Below are 25,201 nucleotides of genomic sequence, written 5' to 3' on the forward strand. Positions count from 1 at the left end.
CTTTAAGTGCAAAAATCGTAGGTACTCACGGTCCACTCACTGTCCCCACTAATACAAAGGGTACCTCCCCTTCCGGTTCAAAAGTCACCATCCTGCACTTGCAGTCAATCATCGCCCCATACTTCGATAACCAATCCATCCCTAGGATGATATCGAAGTCATCCATCGCTAACTCAATCAGATCAACAGATAACTCCCTACTATCTATCTCTACTGGCAATGCTCTAACCCATCTCTTAGAGAGTACCAATTCTCCAGTTAGCAACAATGTCTGAAATCCCCTAGCATACAAATCACTAGGTCAACATAGCTGATCTATCACTCTAGCAGAGAAAAATGAATGAGTAGCACACGAATCAATCAATGCAGTAAAAGAAGAACCAATACTAGAAATATGACCTGTCACGACCGAGGGGCTAGCCTCAGCCTCAGTCTGGGTCAAGGTGAATACTCTGGCAGGAGCGAGACTGTCGCTCTACTTCGGCTCTTCCTTCCTGGCTTGTGGGTAATCCTTCCTCAGATGACTAATACTCCCACAAGTAAGGTAGGCCCTGATCCTGTACTCTCCCTGATGTCGTCATCTACATTGAGGACATAATGGGAAACTTCTCCAGTTATCTCCCCTGCCCTAACGGCCATTGAAAGCACCCCGTGCCCTCCTATCTGAGCCAGGAGGAACAAAAGAATTTGGGACCTTTCTCTTCTGCTAACTAGGGCCACTACCCCAACTAGATCCAGTGAAAGGAGGCACCGTCCTCCGAGTATCGCGCCTAGCAGTGCCCTCTTTCAATATCCGATCCTCAGCTCCCTTAGATGTAAGAGCCTTATCCACTACCTGTGCATAAGTGGTAGTCCCCGGATCCAAGGTTATCTTGACATCACGGACGATCATGACATTCAATCCCCGCACAAACCGATCCCTCTGTGCCATGTAAGTCGGCACTAGATCTGGGGCGAACTTCGCGAACCAGTCAAACTTCAAAGCATACTCAGTAACTGTCATTCGATTCTGAGTTAGGTTGGTAAACTCATTAACCTTTGCAACTTGAACTGTGACACTATTGTACTTCTCATTAAAAATGTTCCTGAACTCTTCCCAAGTCATAATTGCGACATTTCTTCTTTGCGACACAACATCCCACCAGATGTGGGCGTCTTCTCTCAACATGTAGCTGGCACAAGCTACTCTCTCATTTCCTTCCACCCTCATAAAATCTAGGATGGAAAAAATTATGTTTATCCACTGCTCTGCCTGTAATGGGTCTGGTCCACCCTCGAAGGTGGGAGGGTGCCGCTTCCTGAACCTCTCATACAAAGGTTCCCATTTATTTTCCACAACAGGCTGAGCTGGCACTAGTGCCATAGCTTGTGGGACCTGCAACTCAATGCCCTGAGGAAGGGCTTGTTAATTCAACTATCGAAGCTCTTCTTCTGTTAAGTGAAGTCTAGCTTCCATCTCGACAAATAACGGTTGCCAATTCGGTGGGGCAGGTGGAGGCTCCTGACCCTGGTTATCATCCTCGACCCTATTGTCGTGGAGTTTGATTGACTGCCGAGGCATCACAACAATATGCCTACAATCAATGATGCCGCTCATCATGCATGATAACAACATCCAAAACCACCTCCCAATTAACACCAACCATTCACAACCAGCAAATCCACATAACGCAAATTACATACAACAATCAAGGGGCCATGCCCTAGCATCATGCATATGTCAACTCATTCATCATGCTCTACATAAATACTCAAGAAAACAAGGCACTTTAACAAGCAATTAAACATATAATTCAATAATTACCAACCAACCCTGAGTCGAGCTTGTCAATAGCAGCGAGCGTACATGTTTGGTTGATCTCCAGGAACCATAAACCTTGGCTCACTCTGATACCAAGTTGTAACGCCCTTTGTCATTAGAGTCGTTACTATGTGAGTTTAAAACGTGCCATTAGCTTGCTAATCGAAGTTTTAGGTTAAAAGTGTAGCTAAACTAGAATAAAAAGGCATTTAAAGGAATTTAATGTAAAAATGTGGTCATTCATTGAAATCGTAAAGAGATAAACATTTAGGATCCCAAAATACTGTTTAAAAAAATACTTTACATCGCAAAATACATTTACGGTCGACTTAGGCAACAAAACAATTATTACAGTGTATTTTCCCAAAATAACCCCGGTCGTGGTAACCAGGTAGGCCGAAGAACATGTACCCGTCGCTCCACGCTCTCCATACTCATGGTTGGTCGACCTTTCCTTTGCCCTTACCTGCACCATAGAGCACCTGTGAGCCGAAGCCCAGCAAGAAAACTCAACACAAAATAATTTACATACGCAGATCTATCAACGGTATATAACAAAGCAACCAACATGCTAACACACATAGCGTCCATGCCATCCTAGACGCTTTACCAAGCCTTGGGTTCGCATTCTTCATTGAGAGGATGACTCCAGCATCCCGGGGGGGTTCTCGCCCTAACGGTCTGCACCCCGCGTGCTCAATGTCGTTCCCAACCTCTTGCCCTACTCAGCTTTGCACTACGCGTGTTCAACGTCGTTCTCGGCCCCTTGTCGTGCTCGACTTTCTGCCATTCTCGGCCTTCGCCATTCCTGGCCTTTGCCGTTCCAAGCCTTCACCATTCATTCACAAATATACATTACATAGCATATACTCAACAAATATTTAAACATATACTAATAATAGACAATATGGCTACACCGTGTAATTCAATCAATAGGGTCTTGCCTTGCAATACAAGGAATAGGGCCACGCCCTGCTCTACGGGTACAACAATTTTCTATCCTGTGTCCCAAGCTATCTGAGCACCGCAATCCCAAGCATAGTCCTCTAACATGAGCCTCGCTGATAACCTAGTCACAACATAATTACAACAATTGCTCATCAAATTCTAATCCAATAAATAGCCTTGCACTACACAAAATACCCTTTTTCATAACACATGAATATAATACTAATGAAAAAGTATTATGCAAAATATTATATATGTGGCAAAGTTAATGAAAAAGGCGGTAATTTTTTTGGGAGCCCGCCACTTCTACATTTTTTCATTCTTTCTTCCTTCGTCACTCCATACGGTGCGCCACTCTCTCTCTCTCTCTCTCCCTCTTTTTCCTCTCGGCCTAATCTTTTACAGTCATCATCAACATCAGCATCGTCTTCTTCTTTCAGGATCTCATCTCACAAACTTGCACTTTTCTTCTTCAAGTCTCATCTCACCCTCTCGCGACCTCTGTCTGTCACGATCCCTCAAGCGCCAATTTGATCACTTACCCACAAACGGACCCAGCTACTTGCCACCGTCGCCGCCAATTCGCCACCGTCGGCTATACGGGCATCGGTATCAATTCTCATGAATCCATCTGTCTGCTTATTTATTTTTGTTATCCCCAAGTTTGTGCCTTAGTGGTTTTGTGAAATATTTTTATGATTTTGTGCTGCTGCTTTGTTTATGGTGTTGTGTTTATGAGTTTGTGGATTGTGCTGCTATCATTTTTCAGTGAAATATTATGTTCAAATTTGTGTATCGGTATGGTTGACTTTGTTCAAACATGGGGAATTAGGGTTTGCAATTTACATAATCAGGTTCAAAAGGTTGATCTTAATATATACCATCTTCTTTCTCCTGCTGCCTTTTAAATCTTTAACTTCTCAAAACCTTAGTCTCTCTCTTGAAACCTCAATTTCCCATGTTATTATTTCTTCAATTTTTGAGTATAGTAACAGAGGAAGAAAAATATATAGGAAGATTTAGGTTAATGCCTTGTACTGAGGTTAGCCTTAGTGGTGTGTTGTTTGGCCATACAGTAGTAATAAATCCTTGGTTCAACCTTCTAATTGGTTGGTCCCCAAATCATTAGATAAAGAGTTTTGCCAATCCAAGATTAAATTTGGTGTGTAGCTAGCATTATTGTTTTTTTATGATCTAAAATCACAATTTTATGTGATGGGTTGTCATTATGATCATAATTGCATATTCAATAAAGCGCCTCTTTGCTATAGTAAGATAGAATCCATTTGCTTCCAAATTTTGTTATGTAGTTATATGTATGTACACATTTCTAAAAGGCTTCTTTCACTAATAAAATCTAAGTTATTTATTTATTCTTTATGTTTATGATGTATTGTATTCCTATTTATATTTATGTTTTTAAAGTTTTTAACATATTTGAAAATGTTTAATCTAAAAGTACCTTCGTCATATTTTCTTGTAACTATCATGTTGCTATCAATAAACTTTTTCTGGCCTGGCTAGCTTGTCTTGTTGGAGATTGATTGAAGCTTTGCAGGGGCAACGAGATTTCGTTTTGTTTGTTCCATTTTCTTCCTTTGCAAGTGTGCCAAAAGATTATCTTGGGGTTCTTGACCAACCTGCTGCAGACGGAGGTGAACTATTTTATGTGAACTATTTTATGTCTGGTTTATGCTAGAGTTTCAAGGGGTATTCAGTTGAATCCTGTATGTTGTTTTCTGACATAAATTCATACAGGATTCTGATTAGATCGCATCAAGTAATTTGGCACTTAGTTCATGGCATGGCTGTTGTTTACCTTGTTGCTCTCACATTTTTGCTTTTTCAGGTCAGCTCTTCTCTTTCCTATCTGTATAGTGATCTTTTTTTCCAAAAAAAAAAAAAAAATTGTGGAGAAGCATTCTTTTGATTCACTCTAGAGTCATCTACTTCAGATTCTTATCACATTTTTTTTCAGCCTTTTGAAGTTATTCATTTATCTATGATTTTGTTTTTTTATTTATATCTTATGGTAACAACTTTACATTTTCTCTCTTTCCAGAAGTGAGATGATGCTCGACAGTTTATGAAGTTTCTCCATCTGGATCTTGGTGTTGGTAATGCAGTTTAAGCTTGCAAAATTTAACTTTGCATATTATTTATGCAAATTCTTTTATTTTTCATCAGTCGAATGAGAAGCTTATGCTGATTGTTTATACTTTCGAATTCTGCCTTTGTAATTACGTGCAGAACTTCTTGAAAGATCTTATGGAGCTGACTGCCGCATATATCTTCCTGAAAATCCTACAAGCAGGTTTAAGAATGTTTATGTATGATTTCTTCTTTAATAATCTGTTTACTTATGATATTCTCTAATCATATCCTCTTGGTGTACTGTGTACGTCTTCTATGTTGCAGTTAAGCAGACTTCTGACTTCTCTATGTTTATAATATTTTAATTTCTATAGGAAACACTTTTTGATGAATTTATTTTAGCTCACATTATTGGATGGTGGGGTAAAGCTATATTGCTTCGTAATCAACCTCTTCTTTGGGTGCTATCAATTGGATTTGAGATGATGGAGGTTAGTTCTTTGACAAATATAGTATGTTTTACTATGTGCCTTTCAAAGTTTATTTAAATTGGTTCTGCTTTCTCCTTCTTTGAGCGGAGATCAAATGTCTTTTATGTTTCCGGCAAGTGTGTTTTGAGTGCTTTGGTGGTTATGGCTGTATATTAAAGCTTATCTTGGCATTTTCAGCTTACCTTCCGTCACATGCTACCAAATTTTAATGAATGTTGGTGGGACAGTATTGTTCTTGATATTTTTATCTGCAACTGGTTTGGTGAGAACTATTTATTAACAATTTCTGCTTATTAATTATTGAGCTCTATCCGTAGCCATAGTATTCAATTATTTCTTCTACAATATTAAGCAGATTGTGACTATAATTTTTCATTGTCTGCTATATGAGCTTTATGTGCAAATTATGACAAGTTTCTTTTGGTGAGTATGCTGCAGGTATCTGGGCAGGAATGCATACTGTTAGGTACTTTGATGGAAAAATGTACAAGTGGGTTGGGATAAGCCGTCAGCCTAATATTATTGGAAAAGTATGCTCTAAGTTTGGTGTTTTAGTTTTGAATATTTAATGAAGAGTTAATATTATTTGAAAAGTATGCTCTTATTTTGGTGTTTTATTTTTGAATATTTAATGAAGAGTTACTAAGTTGTAGCAAGAAGTTTAAAATTGGATCATATTTTTTGGAGTAGAAATACATGTGTTTTAGTGTTTTTTTTTCATGTAAACAGAAAATCATGGATTCCCTGTACTTTTTAGCTTAAGAAATTTGCTTGTCATGTCTCATTTTCTGTTTCTTGTGAACCTTTGTTATTGACACTGAGTTAGATGCATTTTTTACTGACTCAGGACAAAAGAACACAAGAACAATTTACAAAAGCTCAGTTGGACAAAGATGAGTGGCATCCCCTACTTGGTCTATGGCATTTCATTCAAGTTGTTAGTCTTTGTATCATCTTCCTCACAGTAGAGCTCAACTCCTTTTTTCTGAAGTTCTATTTGTGGATTCTTCCTCGAAACCCCGTTATTGTGTATAGGTTGATATTGTGGTGGCTAATAGCAATTCCTACAATCCGCGAGTACAATTCCTAATTCTAATTTTAGTAGATTAATATTTTTTTCCTCTCTAATTTGTATATTTAATGATATATCTTATGTTTTATATATTAACTATTTCTTATGTGAAATATATGGCATTATAGGTGATGTTAGGTGTAGATCACCTTGATATGATCAAAGGGATTCCTCAGAAGATATCTCTTCAATGATCCGCTCATTGGCCGTCCATTTCTCTAACACCACCCCTCTTTCAGTCTTGTCCTCTATTTCTCTGAAAACCCAGCAATGACTAACAATCTCTCCTTCAATATATTTCTCAAACCCTCTTTTTTGTTTCACGTTATTAGTTTTGTATTAATATTTTACAGTTTATTTTCAATGGTAAATGAATCTATCTTTTTCTCAGTTATGATTTTTAATTTATTTCATGAGAGAGTAGTATTTCTCTTCATGTATATGTATTTTTGGCCTCTTATAACCCATTATTTCTATTGAAATTGCTTCAATCTTTTAAATTCCTCTATTCGTCATATTTCTCTAGACTGACACAGCTATTTCTATTCTACTTATTTCCAATGTCCTTATCTTCTTTACATTGATTTAAATAGTGTCAATTACTCAATATCAATTATTGCCCACCAACAGAGGAAGACATTCCAGAAGGGAAAAGTTTGGTAAAATTTTGAGATTTCCTTACCCTTCAATGGATACTAAGGTGAAATTTTTAATGTTTCATTGTCTTGATTACTAATACTATTTCAAGTTGTAGTGGCATATAATCATCTTGGTTGGCCCCGTACCGACATTGTTAAAATACTGGTAAGTATATGTTTGCTCAGTTCACATTATCATATATTAGAATATTTGAATGAATAGAATACTTTCTCCAATGTGGTCTGAGAATCACAATTTCCGCCAGGTTAATGATGCCAATCTCGTTGTTAAAGATTCTTCAGGCAATACAATTAAGGCACAGTATGTAAGTTTAGACAATGTTACAAAGAACTTGAGAAAGTTCTATGCACAAGCTTACTTGGGACAATCACCAAAACAAGCTCCAAAGTATTGGCTTCATTTTCAAGTTTCTGTACTATCGCTTGGTTGGAATACTTACTTTGTCTCAAAGGCATCTAGTACAAGTAATTGATTTCAAACTTGCTAGTCAAATTATATTGAACATATAGTTGATTCTTATGAAGCTCACCATTAAGATACAATATCATACAGTATGCATAAAGAGGCATTAATTGTTTAATTTCTCTGGTTTCTTTTCCAAACTATTGCAGTAAACAGGAATTTACTCTCCAAGATAAAGAATCCACAAAATGATACCATTGAAGTTGGGCCTAGAGATTTAAAGCTGACCTTTTCGTCTACCTCAGGACAACTAAAACAGATGTACAATTATAAAACTGAGGTAAGTTGTTTAATTTCAAAAAGTAACCACGGAAATATTTCTTAACCCAGTAGTTACATATTATAAAATCAGGCAAGCCAACCACAAATGGGCACTAAAAATGAAATGCTAACTTAAGTTTATATGTCAATTTTACGTCTGTAAGGAAATTTTTTATGTTTTTTCTCTGACTTGACAAAAAAAATTGCATGCTAAAATAATGCTCATTTGATTGTCATATATTACAAGGTTGATGTACTAATACAACAGAGCTATCTCTGTTATGGTTCAAGCACTGGTGATTCTGATTCTCAGGTAAGCACTTCATGTGCTATGGTTATCAAGTTATTCAAGTCCCAAATTTTTTCAAGTGATGCCTTCAGTACTTAAAATGATCTATCTTGCAGGCTTCAGGGGCATATATTTTCCGGCCTAGTGGGGCACCTCCAACTATTTTTTCAAGATCAGTAAGAACTTTCTTGCAGTTCAATGTATATACATGTTATTACTTATTTTCTATAAAAAATTATAAGACCAATTTATGATAATAAGCTTTGAAAAAAACAAATTAACCAAGAGCTTCTAATGGTTTTGACTTCTGATCTGTTATCTAATTTCATGCATTTTAAAGGTTCCACTAAAGGTCATTCGTGGAGCTTTAGTTGATGAGATTCACCAAGAGTTTAATTCATGGATCTATCAGGTTATTAGCATATTTTCGGGTTTAACATTTTAGGCCATAATGTAAGAACCACAACTTGTTCTCTTATAATAGTATCAAACAAAAATGAAACACAATCAGATTGCAATTTTCTAGTCTTGGGAACTATCAGACCATTCACAAAATATAATTTCATTTTTAAGCCTTCATTTGGTGACCATAACTTTTCGGTTTATGTCATATTAGGTTACCAGGCTTTACAAGGACAAAGAACATGCTGAAGTTGAATTCACAGTGAGTACAAACATAACAGACCAAGCAAATATATATATAGATCAAACAAATAATGAGACATATATACTTAGTGTGTGTAGTTCTGACAACTCTTTATTTTGAAAGATTGGTCCAATCCCCACAGATGATGGTGTTGGGAAAGAGGTCATCATGCGATTGGCAACGAATATGGAAACAAACAAAGTTCTCTACACTAATTCGAATGGAAGGGATTTTCTTAAACGAGTAAGTATTTCTTATTAAACATAAGTTACTGGTTTTGCTATCTTGATATATATGATCACTGACAATGGTTTCTCAGGTTCAAGATTATAGAGAAGATTGGTCTCTTTCAGTTACTCAGCCTGTAGCAGGAAACTATTACCCAGTAAATTTTCTTAACCACTGCTCCATATGATACTAACAAGTATTACCATTTTCTTGAAACAACAAGAACAACTACTAACTTAAATGAACACTTATATTTCTACTAATAGTAGTAATAATCTTCTATAACCTTTGTCTTTCCACTTTCTTTAGCTTAATCTTGGAATTTTCATTGCGGATAAGAAATCTGAAGTATCGGTATTAGTTGAGTGTGCCACTGGGGGAGCCAGCATTGCAGATGGACAACTAGAGCTGATGCTGCACATGTAAAAATTTCCACATATTCATAACACTATTATACATATATGGATTAATTATCTGTTACTTAATAACACTATTCTAATATCTCTTAGCTTTTCTTATATTGTTTTTTCTTTTCCTAAAACACTTTCTTATATTCCTTATCAAGATTTTTTAATTGCTGTTACATATTTTTTTCATAGATCACCATTTAATGGCTATGAAAAGGTTAGAATAAACTGGTAAAATTAGTATAATTGCAGTTACATATCTTGTTATTACTTTGTATACGATTTTCTCTTTTTATTAAAGTTACTCTCTTGCATCTCTTGTTTATAATCAACTTTTTTTTATATCTCTTCCCTTAGAACACTAGGCAATATATATAATAATCACTTAGTATTCCTAGTACATTTCTTATAATCCTATTGGACATATATTCAGCCAATAATAATAGGCCTAATTAGTAACTAGTTCTTTTTATTTTTTCTGGAATAATTAAACCTCAAAGAAGGCCTAATATTCTTATCATTTGTCTTGTTATAAGTAGTTGTGTGTCACGATAAAACTTTGTTATTGCACTAGTTCTTTGTCACTCACTGAATTAGCTTACATAACTAACTCTTGAACTCTCTTTAAACATTCTTCACAGTTGCTACTTTATCATGCCATTAAAAGAAGATTTATTTAATTCTTCCTGCTGAAAATTACAATGTCCAAGTAATGTTTGAACTTTGAGAGAGTTGGAGATTTTTCAGCATAAATATCTGCTGTATGAACTTACTTATGTCAATATGATCTTCTGCTTTAGTGGCAGCTATGATTATGGCAGTGAAAACATTTGATAACTACTGAATTTAAATTGGATTGATTCTCAGATTGAAGATTGCATTCCCCAGTTTTAACCTATTCTTGACTTTTGGTTTTATTCTCTCTAGCTCTTAATTTCCATCTCTCAGAACTATAGTACTAAATTTCTAATTCAGATTATTTAGGAACCAGTTGAAATGATACTAGAATTCTTCTATGGTGTATAATTTCATTAAACTTCTGTTGATGAAGAAGTTTATCAAAATTATACACCATAGAAGTTTAGCAAGCCATGAGAGTAGAATGAGCAAAAAAAATAAAAAATGTAGTTTTATATTAAACAAAGAAAGCAGATAATGATAGTTATGTAATGCTCACCTTGATAAAGCAGGGCTGGATTCTAATACTTTCATCTTAATACAGTTGATAATTATCTATTTAAGGTTAAATAGTATTATAAAATCCAGTCTTTCTTACTTTATTTGTGCCCTCCTAGATAGATGTTAAAACTAGTGACATGTGACTATTTTACTGCTTGGCTATTTATGCATTTTTCTGTTGAAATATGTTTTACTCTACATTGGCTTTAAGGTCTGTTAACTATGTTTTGCACTTTGCAATTGGCACAAATGGGAATCTTCAATTTGTTGTGTTTTGATTATTTAAAAATTTGCCAAGAGTTTCTTTTCTTTATAGGCTTGTTTGATTTTTCTATAAATTTTTTGGTTTACCTTGTTCTTTCTATTGATATATTTTTTCTTTATGCCCTAGGCAGTGTGTTTTGCTTTAATGGGAATTGGCAGCTCATTTCATGCTCAAGAAACTGTTGTGAGTGGGCAATTGGAGAGTCGAGTGTGGTAAATAATGTTCTTTTCCTGTGTACTGTGTTATGTTTGGGGTCATTTGGGACATGTTATTTTCTTATTCTTTTGAGATCTGCACGTAAAAGCCTCAACTTATCTGTTTGCATACATTTGTTGAAAACATCAGGTTCTGGCCTTCGGGTACTGTGTGACTTCAGGCCATCAACTACAGAGGTTAACATAACAATAAAGCATTTACTTGTGTTGCTTCTCTCAGCAGTGGAGTTTTGTTGTCTCAGTTCACGTTTTGGTGGCATGATCGACATGGAATCTGTCGAGGACGTGGCTAATATTTCTAATGTGTCTGGGATTACTACCCATTCTTTGCAACTGTACAGTCATTGCTGACCACTGGACCCTCTCCCTGCAACTGTACAGTCATTGCAATTGTTGTTTTTTAATTTGGCAAATACTAGGAGCTTAGGCATAAATGCATTGTCAGGGGAGAATATTTTGTGCTGAAAGTAGTAACTTTTCAATATGTTGAATATTTAAGACTACTTGAATACTTAAAGAACATTTTGTTGTTGATGATAGTGTTGAATGTTTTAAACTAATTTGTGGATTGTTAATACAATGTTGAATGTTTTTACTTTTTGTTATTTGAAAATCAAGTTCATTTGATGATGCTAGTATATATTAGAAAGCTAATTTTAATTATATAAAAAAAATTAAAATAGAATAGAATAAATTAGTGTTATATAAATAAATATATAATGAGAATTTAAACTTATCTAAATATTAAAATAATACGAAAATTGTGTTATAATATCTATTACAATAACACTTTTTATGTAAAGAATTTTGTTATGCAAACTTCATTATATAACACAAAAAATGTGTTATACTAAAGTGTAGTATAACACAAATTTATAAGTATTGAAATGTGTTATATAATCGACTATAAATAATATAATTAAACAATTATCTATTTGTTAAAATAACACAGAAAATGTGTTATCGTTGACAGTATAATAACACATCTGTATAACAATGATAAAGTCTTATGTAAAGTACTCTGACCTACGATAACATAGTCGGTCTTAACACATCAAAAAGTGTTATGGTATGTTTTGATAACACATTTTTGGTGTTATTAAAAGCATTTTTTCTTGTAGTGTTGAGACATAAATCTAGCCTTCGGGACCTTGGATTCTACCAAACTGGGTAGTAGAAACCTCCCCGAGCCTTAATGTTTGAGTTCTCGAGCTAAAAACCTTCAAATAGCCAAAATTTTGCATTTGGGCCGCGGCCCAGCCCAACTTACTAGATAATTGATTGTATATATCCATAAAAATATTAAATTATTAGAGATAATTGTTTTTTGTAGTGTATTTTTTTAATAGATAATTGATTGTATATATCCATAAAAATATTATTGTAATAATTTGACTAAAATAATTAAACAATCAAAATTCAAGTTCTAATAGCTTTTTTTTTAAATTATTAGAGAATCTTTAATGGAGTAGCTCTAATGATTTTGCAAAAAGTGTGCTAAATTCGACACATTCTAAAAATTGTGAAAAATTTTGCGCACAATAAATGTTTACATTTTTTATTTGCCTTTTGCCACAAATTAAAGTCTTTTATATTAATTGAAAGTTTTTTAACTTTTTATTTAATAATTTAATAAATTTTTTTAGTATATTTTCAATAAAAATTAAATGACTTTGTTGACTTTATCAATTAATTTGTAACTTATGCACTGTAGCACAATTGTAAAAATTGGACTAAATATAGCATGAGAAATTTGAGGTTATATGCTTAATAATATACTCTATTTCATCTATATGACAAATTTAATAGGCATCCCAAATATATATCATTTTGTATAATTTTGACTATAATACCCATTTCATTAAACTTCCCACTCTCTCTCTCATTAATGTGCACTCATGATTAATTTTTGTTCTACATCATAAATTTAAGGCTTTAAATATGATAAACGTGTAGATCTCGAAAAAATACTATGATTGAAAAATACAACTAAAAACGGACATTTAAGCAAAAGTTATGGCTCACCAAAAATTTCATCAAATTTTAGTAGAGAGCATCGATATAGCATCAATGTACCATCGATTTTGCATCATTTAGGATAAAAATAAAGTTTTCATGATTGCATCACAAGAGCATCGAAAAAATTGCGTTTTGGCAAAAAAAAAAACAAGTTTTCTAGATTGCATCGATTTTCCATCGAATTTGCATCGAATTTGCACAGTTTTTGCCAAAAAATCAATTTTTGTGGATGCATCACAATTGCATTGATGAAGCATCGAAATATCATCGTTTTCATTATTTTTTTTGTACAGAAATGATGTTATTTCGATGCAATTGCGATACATCCACAAAATTTTATTTTTGGGCAAAACTGTGGAAATTCAATGCAAATTCGATGGAAAATCGATGCCAACATAAAAACTTGGTTTTTTTTTGCCAAAACTATGCTTTTTCAATGCAAAATCGATACTGTTTCGATGCTTTTACGATGCTCTTGCGATGCAATCATGAAAACTTGATTTTTTTCCAAAATAATGCTACATCGATGGTATATCGATGCCCTATGCTGAATTTGGACAAAAATTTTGTTGAGCCATAACTTTTTGCTTAAATGTCCATTTTAATTTATTTTTTTAATCCTACTATTTTTTCGAGATCTACACGTTTAGCATATTTAAAACCTTAAATTTTTTATGTAGAACACAAAAATTAATCACGGGTGCACATTAATAGGATGAGTGTTTAAGTTGGCATATTAAAAAAATATCCTATGTTATGATGCATAGAACCTAAAAATTTTCTATAGCATTTGGTATTTTGTAAGCCAAATTTGACACATAATTTACACCTTCCATTGGAGATTATCTTAGTACATATAACAACAATTTATATACATATTATAACACATAACATGTCCAATATATATATATAAATATTAAGATCTCTAACCTAACAATAACCCACCAGTGGTAGCACTGCATCTTTGGTATCACCTTGGGGAAAAAGTGTCAAATTTCTTCATAATGAGGGGAGGGACAGTAGCTCAACCCCACCAATTTAGAGAACAAGAAGATAACCGACTTTCGGGACACCAAACAAGATAACTTGCAGGGACACACAAATAAATATATTTTTTTGTGGGGTTCGTTTCGTACCCGACATTGGACATGTGCCCAAGGCCCCAACCACTAATTTAAAGTGTTGTTATGCTTGGATTCTCTTGTAATATAACGATGTAGATGGCGATTACTACCCTATCATATTCAGAACATTAAATTTTGTATGCAAATTTAGACCCAAATAACAAAAACAAAAAATAAAAAAAAATCACATTTGTATTCTACTAATATACGATTCTAATAATTCTCTACACGTGATTACATTCTACTATCATATGATCTTCCTTATAAATGGAAACTAAGCCCGCACACAATAAAGTCAACTTAGATTCAAAGACTTGGAAAGAGACGAAAAGCAAACAGTGCAGTAGCTAGGATTATAAATAGCTAGCGTATTTTCGTTCAGCATAGTCAAGTGATCAGTATTTTACGACCCAGAGTTTTGAGCCTAGTATTCAAATATAGGTAGTTGCTGTTATATATAAATATATATTTATATGGATCAACCGATCAAAGTGATCAAGGAAACGGTGTTCTCATTATTAGACATCGATCCTTACTCGCTCGTTTCTCCTTGTGCTTACGAGACTGCATGGCTAGCCATGATACCACATCCTCACCAACCTTCGAAGCCCATGTTCGAGGGTTGCTTGAGTTGGGTGCTTAACAACCAAACCGAACATGGCTTCTGGGGTATCTGCGATGGCTGCAGTAGACCAACCCTAGGCTGCCTTAGCGCCACTCTTGCTTGTATTGTTGCCCTAAGGAAGTGGAATGTTGGTCCTGTCATGACAAGCAAAGGTACGTATAGATACTACGTATGATATGTTAGATATATATATGTGTATATTATATATATATATATATATTAGTTATGTTAGTGAATTGACACTTAGGTTGATTTGCAGGGTTGGAGTTTATGGATTCATCAGATGCAAAGAAGTTATTGAAAGAAGTCGAAGATCATGGCTGTCCTCGTTGGTTTGCCATTGTTTTCCCGGGAATGGTTGATTTGGCAGAGCAAGTTTTGAAGGTCAAAATATTAAAGGATCAAGTGGTGGCTCGGGACATATTATTCAAGACTAGGAAACACATTTTCGAAACGTACGTAGATAACTGAACCTCTTGCACCAAACCCCTTCTAAGTATTTATATATATATATCATATGTTTTTACTTATAATGCATGATTTTTGTATGTAGAGAGGGAGTTAATAAGGGAAACTACGGGCAATTGCTATCATATCTTGAAGTGTTGCCTTCATCATCATATGGATATTTTGAGATTGAAGATGATGTAGTAATAAAGCACTTGTGTGATGAAGGCTCTTTGTTCCAATCTCCTTCGGCCACAGCACGTGCTTTCATGGCTACTGGCAATCCTAAATGCTTGCACTATTTGCAATCTCTAGTTCGCACATTTTCCAATAATAATATCACTGGAGGTTAATTTTTTTTAATATTTTTTTATCACAGTATATACATATTAAATAAATTAAACTTTGCTATAAATATATATATATATATTTGCAGTTCCCGCCACATATCCCACGAATGAAGATCTTATAAAGCTTTGCATTATCAACCACGTGCAAAGGTTGGGGTTGACTGAGCTTTTCACAAGGGAGATTGAACAAGTTCTCCATCAAGTTTATAAGCACGTTTTATTGTTTTCTTTTTATTAGAAATTTATCAACAAAAACAAATCAAATTTCATTATATAGATAAAACTAGGTTTAATAATAATAAATACAGTGAATATTGTTGAATCCAAAACATTTCAGAAATTACGGGAAACTCGATGGAAAATCATTCATGAAACTATACCATTCAGATGCAATGTTACAGCTACAAATACTCAAAGACTCATTAGCTTTTCGGATTCTAAGGATGCATGGCTACAAAGTATTTCCTAGTAAGAGTTCAAAATATATAAAATATAATACATATATAATATACTATTTAACAGTGATTTTATTTTGTACTCATGGTAGGAACTTTTTTTGTTTTCCACAAATAGGTAAGTTGTAACCCAGTTTTTTTTATATGGTAGTACGTTATAATAATTTATGGTGCCGAAATTAAGATTTAAATAAATAATTTTTTTTGTACGCGTATCTGTTTTGTTTTTTATGCACGTGTGAGAAAATTTGATTTCTGATTTCGACACACTAAATTATTTGGAGTTTTAAAAAATTTGGGAAAGATATTCTATAATATACACTCTTATATAAAAATATGAGATTACAAGTTATCGGTGTAAAAAAAAAAAAAAAAATTCCTACCGATTTTAACTTTATCAGGTATCCTACTGTAAAACTACCCTAATATATATATATATATATATATATATTATATCAACTAACTTCAGAAGTTAACATTCAACCATTTCTTAATGTATGCAGGGAACATCTGTTGGTTTTTAAATAACGAAGAAATTAAAAATCACATAGAAACCAACTATGAATACTTCTGGGTTATGTTGTTTAATCTTTACAGAGCCACAGACCTTGCTTTTCAAGGTGAATTTGAACTTGGTGAAGCAAGAAAATTTTCAAGAAAACTACTTGAGAAATCTATTTCAATGGGACCTGGAGATCACAATCCATTTTACAATCTGGTATTATTTATATGTATTTATATATATACTATAATTAATTACTATATGTGTTTAAGTGACGGACTCAAAAAATTTTATTATTGGGAGGTTGGAATAATAATAACAAAACAAACTGATTAAAGTCTTTATATTATTTTATAAGATAATTTATTAAACGAAATTAAAGTTATTACTCATATGATAGTAATAAATAAATGAAAAAGGGAAACGATATAAAAATATCTATACAGATATATATCTAACTAAATAACTCACGTACATACAGCTAGGGCCACCACTTTGATATGAAAACGATCGATCATACGAGCTAATTGATATGTAGAAATTAGCGTTTTACAATTTAAACGTGATAACTCACAAGTACTACCATGTATGAAAATGAAAATGATATATATATATATATATATAATAAGCAGGTTTCACCTGCTTTTTTTATTTAATATATTTATATTACTAAATATTACTGTACGTGGTGGTTACATGGAATTTTATTAAATAAACGTATATTTTTAATATAATTTTTTATAGTTTGATAAATTGAGTGGATATACAGGCACACACACATATATATTTATATATATATATATATATGTATATGAGTAAAAATATATATGTTTCTATAACCAATCCTATATTTTATAATAAATTATCTATTACAATACTAACTATATATATTATCACGGGATAGAATGTATTACATATATTAGATACAAGCAATTTCTAATGCAATATATACAATATATACGCGCACGTTTGCTTAGTTTTATTTATAGAATTTATTAATTATTTTTATTAAATTTATATTAATGTCATATAAAATTTTAAATAAATATTATATTTTAATTAAATAATCTATTTACTTTTGTTTAAGTTTATGTTTGTTCTAATTTTTTAATTTGGGAATAACAATAAAAGATTATATATTATATATTTAATGTAATATTAAATATTCTACTTGGATTTTAAATTTAAGTTCTTCCTAATTTTTTTTAAAAAAAAACAATTTGTTTCTAATTAACAATAGATTATATTATGTTTAATATGATATTATTCTAATAAGTGAGTTTAAGTTTAATTAAATTTTATTTAATTGATAAAACGTATGATTTTATTATTTTTAAATAATTATCATTGTAAAATATCTCAAAAATATCATATTTTAATTTGTTTAATTATTTATTATTTTAAAATAATTATCATTGTAAAATATCTGAAAATTTTCCTATTTTAATTTGTTTAATTATTTATTATTTTTAAATAATTATCATTGTAAAATATCTGAAAAATATCATATTTTAATTTTTGTTATTATTTATTTTATTTTATTTAAATTTAAATGTTTACAAATTACGTTAAATATAAGAATATTCAGTTAAAGTTAACATAAAAAAAACTGTTAAAACTAAGAATTTTTGTTATCTACACACTACTTATATTAGATACAAACAACATGTTTACTTCGTTTTATTTATAGAATATATTAATTATATTAATTAAATTTGTATTATTGTCATATAAATTTCAAATAAATAAACAATATTATATATAAAAGAATGACATAAACATATAAAATGAAAAATTAAACCAAATATTGTTTATGAATTTTTTAAATATATATGTAATATGATAATTTTTTTAAACATAAATGATAATTTGTTTAATAAAAATTAAGATTATGTATTGTATATTATTATTATAAGGATATTTTAAAATATTTAAATTTATATTGATATAAATATTAAATATCTAGTTTTGTATTAAATATTATTATAGATATAATATATGAATTTATATTAATGTAATTAGTAAAAAAATAGGATTATCATAATAATATTTTATAACATTTAAAGTTATATTAATATAATTATTAAATATTTATTCTTGTATTATAATAATGATATTTTATCACATTTGAATTTAAATTTATATTAATATAATTATTATGTATAAGTAATCTTATATTATAATTATTAAAAATATTAGGATTGTCATAATAATATTTTGTAACATTTAAATTTATATCAATATAATTATTAAATATCTAGTCTTGTATTATATATTATAATAATAATAATATTTTATAACATTTGAATTTGAATTTAAAATTATATTAATATAATTATTATATATATAAGTAGTTTTATATTATATATTATTATAATAATGATATTTTATAATATTTGAATTTATATTAATATAATCGATAAATATTTACTTTTAAGTTTGTTGTAAAGGTATATTTCATTAAATATTTAGAATATTACGTTAAAGTTAACAAAACAACCGTTAAAACCAATAATTTATGTTATCTACACAAATTTTATATAGAAGAGATACGATTCCATGCACGTTTCCTTACTTTTATTAATTTATTTTATTAAATTTGTATTATTCACATAAAAATTTAAAATAAATAAATAATTTATATATTTATATAAATGAGAGCGCGAATGAGATGATGTGTCATTCTAAAATTGTTCTAAACCACTCTTTTTATTTTATTATTTTTTCTCATTTTTTTATTCAACTTTTTCTATAATAAATATATTTTTATTTTATTTTCAAGGAGATGGCGCAACACTCTAATATTACTCTATCTATTATTTTTTTTCTCATTTTTTTATTCAACTTTTTCTATAAATTTTTTTTATTTCTATTCTATTTTTTTAAATAATAATAATAGTAATTAACCCTATTTTATTTTGGTTTAGTTTCTAAATATCTATCTATCTATTTATAATAATATATTAATTAGCTATTTTAAATGGGAGATATTTTTTCAAAAATATTATAGTTAAAATGAAGCATGCATGCATATAAATATATAATAAAATGACTTAAAAATTAATATATTAAAGAAAATATATTATAATCCACTCTATTATTTTAGTCAAAAGTATTATTTCCGAAAATTCAATATTAATTCTTAGTTCAAATTTTTTTTAATAATTTATTTTACCATTTTAAAAATAAAGGGTCCAAATAATAGTAATCAACCAAAATACACGTGGTTTAAATAATCTATCTATATATTCCTAATTTTAACATTTTGACAAACACATGAGGTCCAAAATTTTTAATAATTTATTTTACCATTTAAAAAATAAATGGTCCTAATATGTAATCGACCAAAATACATATGGTGTAAATAATCTATCTATATATTCCTACTTTTAACATTTTGACAAAACAAGAGGTCCAAAAGTTAATTTTATAAAATAAAGGGTCCGAACAAGTAATCGACTAAGATAGAAGGTTCAAAATGGTGTGAACATTTACACAAAATATGTTTTATATATATATATATAATTTACTTTTTATAAATAATATGCATGGTCCAAAGGTTAATTTTTAAAAATCAATGGTCAAAACGAGTAATTGGTCAAAATAGAGTAGTGTTCAAATAATTGATCTATATATATTTATTTTTAACTTTTTGATAAAACATGAGGTCTAACATTATCGACCAAAATAACCCTTAAACATAACATAAATTTCTCTACACATAATTTAGATTTTTTTATAAAAATACATGCAAAATGTATATTAATAATAAACAAAAGTATTTGTATAACAAGTTGTTTGAACTTTGGTTCTCATACTTTAATTATTTGATATAAAATAAACACCATAATAAAAAATAAAAATTGGGGTCAAGTCGTGCCTATATGTCCATATAAGGAACATATTGTACGAGTAGGCTGAAAATGACTCACTACCACACAATCTCCCAGAAAATTTAAACAAATATATATTTTAATCATTACAAAAGACTGTGCGCGCGATAATGTTTTATAATATTATATATTAAAGAATGACATAAATATATAAAAGAAAAATTAAACCAAAACATTGTTTATGATTTTTAAAATATAAATATATAATATAATAACCTTTTTAAATAAAAATGATAATTTTTTTATAAAAATAAGATTATGAACTATATATTATTTTTATAATGATATTTTATAATTTATAAATTTATATTAAAATAAGTATTAAATATCTAATCTTGTTTTAAATGTTATGATATATAATAATAATATTTTATAATATTTGAATTCATATTAATATAATTAAAAAATCAGGATTATATAATATTATCATAATATTAATATTTGAATTTATATTAATATAATTATTAAATATTTAGTCTTTTATTATATATTATTATAAATATATTTTATAACATGAATTTGAATTTATATTCATATAATTATTAAATATATAGTCTTACATTAAATATTGTTATAATAATGATATTTTATAATATTTGAATTTATATTAATATAATTAATAAATATTTATTTTTAATTGGTTTTAAATATATATATTCCTTTAAACATTTAAAATATTCCATTAAAATTAACAAAAAAAAAACTATTAAAACCAAAATATTTGGTTATCTACACATTTTTTTTTTATATAGAAGAGATATAATCCCTTAAAAAAAAGAGTAGGGTACACATATAAATATATATATATATATATAACAATATGAGGGGAAAATTAATCCAATTTTTGGATTTTTCTACACCATTTGTTTTTATTTCTCCATCCACCTATAATTATATTATGTATCATTACATAACTACTAACCAAACTCTGTAGATCCCCCAAATTGTTTATACATCAAAGAGCCCACACAATATTATAATAATAGAGATGTATGCAATATATGTAGATCGAGCATGAATTAAGTCTTTCATGGATGGCTCGACTGGATCACTTGGAATATAGATTTTGGATAGAAGAAACTAAAACTGATGTCCTATGGATGGGAAAGAGTTCTTTTCAAAGGTAAATATATTCATATGTATGCATGTATATATATATATATATTCATGTACCTTAATAAATTAATATCTTTAAGTTACAAAATATGAGTTTTGAAAAGTGGGGCATGATCAATAAATCTAACTTTATTGATCATTGAAAAACAGGTTATTGAGCCTTCATAATGAAGAAGTAGTTAGTCTAGCCATCTTAAACTACGAGTTCAGACAGTCTCTCTATAAGACTGAACTCGAACAGTTAACAAGGTATTTCATTAAAAATAATCACCACATTATTTATTTATTTTTTTATGAAGAAAACCACATGAACATATGTATTTAATTATTATTATTATTTGATTATTAATTATTTGAAGAATATATATGTATATATATAGGTGGTCTAATGATTGGGGACTAAGTAAAATGGGTTTTGGTAGAGAGAAAACTACATACTGTTATTTTGCCGTAGCTGCTGCTTGTTGCTCTTTGCCTTATGATTCTCCTGTTCGAATAATGGTTGCAAAGAGTGCCATATTAATTACTGTGGCAGACGATTTCTTTGACATGAAGGACTCTCTAATTAGTGAATTGAAGTGCTTTACCGAGGCAATTCAAAGGTATTAATTATTTTACAAATTGCATTTATTAATATATATAAATATATATATATACATACATATATATAGCTACTAGAGATATTAATAATAAATATTTCTAACAAATTCTAATGATGTGGCCAGATGGGATGGTGAAGGCTTGTGTGATGTTAGTAAGAAAATATTTGATGCCCTTGATAATCTTGTAAGAGAGATGGCAACTAAGTACCTTGAAGAAGAAAATAATCATGATGACATAACCAATCGTCTAAGAGAAATAGTAATAAGTTCTTTAATCACACAAATAAATTATTGTTAGTTTAAATAGCTTTCTTTAATTTACTCACGTCAAATTAGTAAATATATTAATTATTTAATCTTTTATGTTCAATATTATACATGTAGTGGTATGAAACGATCCTTTCATGGCTTGCTGAATCTAAGTGGATTGAAAGTGGGATTGTACCATCAATGGATGAATATCTTCAAGTTGGAATGACATCCATAGCAACTCACACCTTGCTTCTTCCAGCTTCTTGCTTTTTAAAGCCAAGCTTACCGAATTCCCAATTGTTACGACCAACTGAATATGAAAGCATTACTAAACTGGTCATGATTATTTGTCGATTATTGAACGACACACAAAGTATTGAGGTACATATATATTATTTTATAATGAGTACATTCATGACTTTATGATGTATACAACATTTATATAAGTGTACTTGATCATTATTACAGAAGGAAAAAGATGAAGGCAAACCAAACTCAGTTACAGTGTACATGAAGGAAAATCCTGAGGTAGAGATGGAAGAAGCAATAAGTACCTGAAAGAGATACTAAACAAGAAGAAGAAAGAGTTACTTGAGCATGTTTTGATTGATGGTTTTACCAATCTTCCTAAACAATGTAGGCTTCTATACCTCTCTTGCTTAAAAGTATTCCAGATGTTCTTTAACTCTTCAAATCGATATGATTCCGACACTGAAATGCTTGAAGACATTGGCAAAGCAATCTATATTCCTTTGAAATTAGCATCCAAAAAGAATCTAAGAAGATTTCCAAAGCCACCACCCGATCTTCCTCATTCAAAATCAACGATCACAAAATGTGCAATGAACATGTACCACTTTAGCCGACCCTCCAAACATTTTGTCATGAATGAGCTTTGTCTCTATTCTCATAAAAATGGTGGCAATCGGAGAATGACACACATTATTATGCCTCCAAAACTCAACCTCTGCTCCATTTAAATAGCCCTATCTTGATCCTTGGTATAGCTTATAATAATATTGTATCTACTTAATTATTTGGTTGTGTGATAAAGTTGAATAGCTTATAATAAAGTTTTTGTAACAATTTATATAAGAGTGTATTGAATACTTAAAAAAATTCAATATCATATATACATACATATGTCTAAGAGTGTCCCGCATCCATTCCTATCTCTAATTCTTACATACTATCATAGCCCAATAATAGTTCAGATGTGACCTAAACAATAGAAAACAAAAAAGCTGAGATCAAGAGGTAACATGTAAAAGTTTCCCACATATATAGAATAGATTTGAGAATATTAACGTAATCATAATAAATATTCATTTATTCACAATTAGTTTTCGAAGTAGAATACCATAGATCTTAACTTGTACCATTAGTTGGTGTAAGATCGAGGATTTTGATATATATAGTATCAAAGCCCAGGTTGACTCCTTCACCTTCCTTCTAGAGAAAAAACCCAAATCCAACCACAAATGTCTTTAAATCCTCAAAATCCTAGCTCCTCGATAACTCAACTCTCCATGTTTTCTACTCCAGTCTCTATGGCCTCCTCTGGATCTCTTTCCCTTAAAAAGTCTTCAGCCAATAAACTTGCCTACATGTATAAACTCTCATACCTTAGATCAACTATGACTTTGTTCTACACCTCGATACTGAAATAACATTCTATCATACTTCCCAAGTGTTTAGAAAAGCTTTTAACCCAAAACTCAAGTGTTTCTCTCTATAGTAATCTTAGCAGCTTGGACGCTCTGAACAAAGCTTGAATGATGAGTGAAATGGCTGAGTACTAGGTCATATTTATAGAGTTCAAGGAGAGAAACTAACCCCTTTTAATTTGAATATAAAATGAAAAAGTTGAATTTTCGCTTAACAGATGCCTCGAGCCTTCATGCTTTCGTTTGTGCAAAATCAACGTGTTTTCCGTATCTCCCATAAGCGATATATCGACCCCTATAGCTGCAATATATTGGCATAAGTTGATATACCAAACACGTATTTGTACTTTTTCAGCATATTTTGAATTGATTAAGCAACTCTGACTGAGTAAAAAACGTGATTCTAACAATTGCTGGAAGGTTCTAGAGCTTCTAGATCTTTCTTTTAATTAAATTATTCATCAAAAATACTTAATTCCTTAATAAACATGCTTGTGACAAGTGTCATGCTCTTAATAATTCTATCTAAACCTTAGGTTATTATGAACAATATTTCTAGGACCAACAATATTAATCAAACCTTATGTTATAATTAATATTTCTAAACTATAGGTTAAACTTATAAAATCCATAATTGTTGCTATGAGTTTCCAATTAAGCCCCAGCTTGAACCAACATCCACGAAAACTAACACTACTACAAAAACACCCTTTTAGGACACTTTTTTAGGGCACTCACCTAGATGCAAGTCCTAAAAACAAACTCCTGGACTTTTTAGGACTCGCGTTGTGAGTCCTTAAAGAATTTCTTTTAGGACTCGCTATGTGTGTCATAAAAGTTTGAGTTTTTTTTTTTTAAAGAAACACCTCCTGGACTTTTTAGGACTCGCGTTGGGAGTCCTAAAAGAATAATTTTAGGACTCGCATTGTGAGTCCTAAAAACTTGTGTGTGTCCTAAAAATTTGAATTTAAAAAAATTTCAAATTCCCTCCAATTTTTTTAACTAAAATTACGAGAATGTATTTAGGACTCACATTGCGAGTCCTAAAAGAATGCTTTTAGGACTCGCATTGCGAGTCCTAAAAACTTATGTGTGTTTTAAAATTTGAATTTTAAAAAATTTCAAATTCCT

The 25,201-nt window shown here is 30.4% G+C and overlaps 2 long non-coding RNA genes and 2 pseudogenes across 2 annotated transcripts; all 4 read left to right on the forward strand.

Moving 5' to 3' along the window:
• LOC133799965 (CDP-diacylglycerol--serine O-phosphatidyltransferase 1-like) overlaps nucleotides 1-6,424 on the forward strand; it is a 30,227-nt pseudogene extending 23,803 nt beyond the window's left edge.
• A 1,993-nt stretch (nucleotides 6,425-8,417) lies between these two features.
• On the forward strand, nucleotides 8,418-8,954 carry LOC133801863 (uncharacterized). Its single transcript, XR_009877027.1, has 3 exons — nucleotides 8,418-8,490; nucleotides 8,695-8,742; nucleotides 8,848-8,954. It is a non-coding gene; the product is annotated as an uncharacterized LOC133801863 (long non-coding RNA).
• A 1,982-nt stretch (nucleotides 8,955-10,936) lies between these two features.
• On the forward strand, nucleotides 10,937-11,613 carry LOC133801890 (uncharacterized). The gene is made up of 2 exons (XR_009877050.1): nucleotides 10,937-11,015; nucleotides 11,149-11,613. It is a non-coding gene; the product is annotated as an uncharacterized LOC133801890 (long non-coding RNA).
• Nucleotides 11,614-13,884: 2,271 nt separating this feature from the next.
• On the forward strand, nucleotides 13,885-23,520 carry LOC133802056 ((E,E)-geranyllinalool synthase-like; annotated as a pseudogene).
• Nucleotides 23,521-25,201: the final 1,681 nt, after the last annotated feature.

Source organism: Humulus lupulus, chromosome 9 (genome assembly GCF_963169125.1).
Source record: "Humulus lupulus chromosome 9, drHumLupu1.1, whole genome shotgun sequence".
Lineage (NCBI taxonomy): Eukaryota > Viridiplantae > Streptophyta > Magnoliopsida > Rosales > Cannabaceae > Humulus > Humulus lupulus.